Source organism: Carassius auratus, unplaced genomic scaffold, assembly GCF_003368295.1.
Source record: "Carassius auratus strain Wakin unplaced genomic scaffold, ASM336829v1 scaf_tig00058111, whole genome shotgun sequence".
In the NCBI taxonomy this organism is placed as follows: domain Eukaryota; kingdom Metazoa; phylum Chordata; class Actinopteri; order Cypriniformes; family Cyprinidae; genus Carassius; species Carassius auratus.
In genome coordinates, this window is record NW_020527431.1 from 7,501 (window position 1) to 12,500 (window position 5,000).

Here is a 5,000-nt window from a genome sequence, read left to right on the forward strand (position 1 = left end):
CTTGCAAAAAAAAAAAAAAAAGAGTCAATGCCCGATCTCTGAATCTTAGCAGGTTAAGGTCTGGTTAGTACTAGAATGAGAGACCGCCAAGGAATACCAGGTGCTTTAAGCTTTTGGAATTTCTTCACTTAGTATATAATAAATTTGGCAAAAAATAGAGTCAATGCCCGATCTCTGAATATAAGCAGGTTTGGGCCAGGTTAGTACATGGATGGGAGACTGCCTGGGAATACCAGGTGCTTTAAATTTTTGGAATTTTTTCACTTAGTATATAATAAATTTGGCAAAAAATAGAGTCAATGCCCGATCTCTGAATATAAGCAGGTTTGGGCCAGGTTAGTACATGGATGAGAGACTGCCTGGGAATACCAGGTGCTTTAAATTTTTGGATATTTTTCACGAATTATATAATAATCTTGCAAAAAAAGAAAAAAGAGTCAATGCCCGATCTCTGAATATAAGCATTTTTGGGCCAGGTTAGTACATGGATGGCAGACTGCCTGGGAATACCAGGTGCTTTAAATTTTTGGATATTTTTCACGAATTATATAATAATCTTGCAAAAAAAAAAAAAAAGAGTCAATGCCCGATCTCTGAATCTTAGCAGGTTTAGGTCTGGTTAGTACTTGGTTGAAAGACCGCCTAGGAATACCAGGTGCTTAAAGCTTTTGGAATTTTTTCACTTAGTATATAATAAATTTGGCAAAAAATAGAGTCAATGCCCGATCTCTAAATTTTAGCAGGTTTAGGTCTGGTTAGTTCTTGGATGAGAGACCGCCTAGGAATACTAGGTGCTTTAAGCTTTTGGGTTTTCTTTCCTACTTATATAATGTACTGGCGAGTAGATTGGCTGATCTTTAAATAGCATTCTCTTTGCAGCAGTCTTCGCTTACGGCCATACCAGCCTGGCTATGCCCGATCTCGTCTGATCTCGGAAGCTAAGCAGGTTTGGGCCTGGTTAGTACTTGGATGGGAGACCGCCTGGGAATACCAGGTGCTGTAAGCATTTTGGAAATTTTTGACTTAGTATGTAATAATTTTGCCAAAAAATAGAGTCAATGCCCGATCTCTGAATATAAGCAGGTTTGGGCCAGGTTAGTACATGGATGGGAGACAGCCTGGCACTGTTAATTTCGTTGACTAAATATTTTCGTCATTATTTTCGTCACGAATATATTTTGCTGACGAAAACGAAACGAAAACTAAAATAGAAGGCACTGATGGAGACTAAAACTATGACTAAATTGATTGACATTATCGTCAACGAATAAAGGACGAGACGAAAATAGACTGTGACGAAAATCAAATCAGCAGACGGGAGAGATGCGAGGAATGAGCAAAAGAACCGGCAAAACAGAACAGACTGCATGAGAGAAGAGAACCAATCAGAGCCTGACTTATTGAGACGTGAAGCGAAGGTTTTCAGTTTTTATGAGCTCCCGGGAAGTCGGCATTCGAAGAGGTGATAGGGACTTTAAGCAACAGCCTCTGGTGGAACGGCAACGCCATTCTGGCGTTGTATTGCGCCTGCGCGAATTTAACTGCTACTTTGTGACGTTCTAATTTAACGGTCTACTACGGGAGAACAGCTGATTTGCCAGAGTCGCTACAACGTGAGAAGTTAGGTAAATAAATGTTATGTTTTTAGACTTATTTACATCATACAATATTAAAAACTCCTCATCTGACAAAAGATTGTCATTTAACGCCAAAAGCAATCCTTCTCTTGCTTTTTTAAATTATATATTTTTTTGGATCTCAATAAATGAATTAATGCTGCGTTGCGCTGTTCTGTTTTACCGTTGCTTAGTGACTTTTACGTTCTTGGCTACAGCGGTGTGACGGCAAACTTCCGGTCGCTGTAGCCGTTCCATTCGCAGCTGTTGCTTAAAGTCCCTACTGTCTAAAAGAGCGACAAAATGTCCACAGCTCACTTCACGTTTGACGACGAACAAAACAAAACAAAGTGTAAAGCACGCAGAGCGCTCATTCGTGGCAAGAACACAACCAATTTGAAAAGACATTTACAGACGAGCCACCCGGACATTTTCTCAAATGTAATTTCACAACGATGTTCTTTTGTTTATTGAGCTAAGCAAAATTGGAATAGTGCAGTGCGTAGATGTTGTAGCATTAAATATTACGAACTGAAAAGTACTGTAAAATAGCCCCTTCTTCAAATTAGATGCGAGCACAATACTAATACGTAATATCATGATAAATACATTTGATTAATACTAATGTTTAGTATATTTTATAATGTTCTACTTGTTGACAATATCACAAATATTTCTATATTAGTCATGTGAAACATGAATGTTCACATCCTATCATTATACATACAAATCTAGCAATATTGTAGTATTTAAAACATACAATATTGCTAGACAAATGAATACCTTATAAAATCTTGTTACTTTTTTTATCCACCTAGCTGCCAACTTATTAAATATTTACTTTAAATGTATGCACTTATTGTTCAGCTCAGCTGTAAACTTTAAGGTCCTGGACCTAACTTTATTTTTCTTTTATTGACGGTCAATTGGCAGCTAGTTATTGTTTACATTATCATGACAGTGTTTGTTGCTGCATAAAAGCTTTTGAATCGAAATAAAGACACAGTTGTGTTGAAATAAAGTTGAATTTGTGTTTTATATATTTTGGTAAAGTTTGTTTCCTATACCAGCTGTAAAATATTGTCTAGTAAATCTGTTATTGATTTTAGTCTTATTTTAGTCGACTAAAATACCAAGCAATTTTAGTCGACTAAAATACCAAGCAATTTTAGTCGACTAAAATACCAAGCAATTTTAGTCGACTAAAATAAGACTAAAATTAAAACAAATCAGATGACTAAAACTTGACTAAAACTAAAAAGAATTATAGTCAAAAGACTAAGACTAAAACTAAATTAAAATTTCGTGTCAAAATTAACACTGCAGCCTGGGAATACCAGGTGCTTTAAATTTTTGGATATTTTTCACGAATTATATAATAATCTTGAAAAAAAAAAAAAAAAGAGTCAATGCCCGATCTCTGAATCTTAGCAGGTTTAGGTCTGGTTAGTACTTGGTTGAAAGACCGCCTAGGAATACCAGGTGCTTTAAATTTTGGAATTTTTTCACTTAGTATATAATAATTTTGCCAAAAAATAGAGTCAATGCCCGATCTCTAAATTTTAGCAGGTTTAGGTCTGGTAGTACTTGGATGAGAGACCGCCTAGGAATACTAGGTGCTTTAAGTTTTTGGGTTTTCTTTCCTACTTATATAATGTACTGGCGAGTAGATTGGCTGATCTTTAAATAGCATTCTCTTTGCAGCAGTCTTCGCTTACGGACATACCAGCCTGGCTATGCCTGATCTCGTCTGATCTCGGAAGTTAAGCAGGTTTGGGCCTGGTTAGTACTTGGATGGGAGACCGCCTGGGAATACCAGGTACTGTAAGTTTTTGGAAATTTTTCACTTAGTATATAATAATTTTGCCAAAAAATAGAGTCAATGCCCGATCTCTGAATATAAGCAGGTTTGGGCCAGGTTAGTACATGGATGGGAGACTGCCTGGGAATACCAGGTGCTTTAAATTTTTGGAATTTTTTCACTTAGTATATAATAAATTTGGCAAAAAATAGAGTCAATGCCCGATCTCTGAATATAAGCAGGTTAAGGTCTGGTTAGTACTTGAATGAGAGACCGCCAAGGAATACCAGGTGCTTTAAGCTTTTGGAATTTCTTCACTTAGTATATAATAAATTTGGCAAAAAATAGAGTCAATGCCCGATCTCTGAATATAAGCAGGTTTGGGCCAGGTTAGTACATGGATGGGAGACTGCCTGGGAATACCAGGTGCTTTAAATTTTTGGAATTTTTTCACTTAGTATATAATAAATTTGGCAAAAAATAGAGTCAATGCCCGATCTCTGAATATAAGCAGGTTTTGGGCCAGGTTAGTACATGGATGAGAGACTGCCTGGGAATACCAGGTGCTTTAAATTTTTGGATATTTTTCACGAATTATATAATAATCTTGCAAAAAAAAAAAAAAAAAGAGTCAATGCCCGATCTCTGAATCTTAGCAGGTTAAGGTCTGGTTAGTACTTGAATGAGAGACCGCCAAGGAATACCAGGTGCTTTAAGCTTTTGGAATTTCTTCACTAAGTATATAATAAATTTGGCAAAAAATAGAGTCAATGCCCGATCTCTGAATATAAGCAGGTTTGGGCCAGGTTAGTACATGGATGGGAGACTGCCTGGGAATACCAGGTGCTTTAAATTTTTGGAATTTTTTCACTTAGTATATAATAAATTTGGCAAAAAATAGAGTCAATGCCCAATCTCTGAATATAAGCAGGTTTGGGCCAGGTTAGTACATGGATGAGAGACTGCCTGGGAATACCAGGTGCTTTAAATTTTTGGATATTTTTCACGAATTATATAATAATCTTGCAAAAACAGAAAAAAAGAGTCAATGCCCGATCTCTGAATTTTAGCAGGTTTAGGTCTAGTTAGTACTTGGATGAGAGACCGCCAAGGAATAGCAGGTGCTTTAAGCTTTTGGGTTTTCTTTCCTACTTATATAATGTACTGGCGAGTAGATTGGCTGATCTTTAAATAGCCTTCTCTTGCAGCAGTCTTCGCTTACGGCCATACCAGCCTGGCAATGCCCGATCTCGTCTGATCTCGGAAGTTAAGCAGGTTTGGGCCTGGTTAGTACTTGGATGGGAGACCGCCTGGGAATACCAGGTACTGTAAGCTTTTTTTTTTTTTGAAAATTTTTCACTTAGTATATAATAATTTTGCAAAAAATAGAGTCAATGCCCGATCTCTGAATATAAGCAGGTTTGGGCCAGGTTAGTACATTGATGGGAGACTGCCTGGGAATACCAGGTGCTTTAAATTTTTGGATATTTTTCACGAATTATATAATAATCTTGCAAAAAAAAAAACAAAAAAAAGAGACAATGCCCAATCTCTTAATCTTAGCAGGTTAATGTATGGTTAGT

General features: G+C 36.8%; 3 non-coding genes across 3 annotated transcripts; all 3 read left to right on the top strand.

Moving 5' to 3' along the window:
- Positions 1–887: 887 nt before the first annotated feature.
- On the top strand, positions 888–1,006 carry LOC113090692 (5S ribosomal RNA). The gene has a single exon (XR_003287228.1). It is a non-coding gene; the product is annotated as a 5S ribosomal RNA (ribosomal RNA).
- A 2,322-nt stretch (positions 1,007–3,328) lies between these two features.
- LOC113090698 (5S ribosomal RNA) lies at positions 3,329–3,447 on the top strand. Its single transcript, XR_003287233.1, has one exon. It is a non-coding gene; the product is annotated as a 5S ribosomal RNA (ribosomal RNA).
- Positions 3,448–4,633: 1,186 nt separating this feature from the next.
- On the top strand, positions 4,634–4,752 carry LOC113090704 (5S ribosomal RNA). The gene has a single exon (XR_003287238.1). It is a non-coding gene; the product is annotated as a 5S ribosomal RNA (ribosomal RNA).
- The last annotated feature ends 248 nt before the right edge of the window (positions 4,753–5,000 follow it).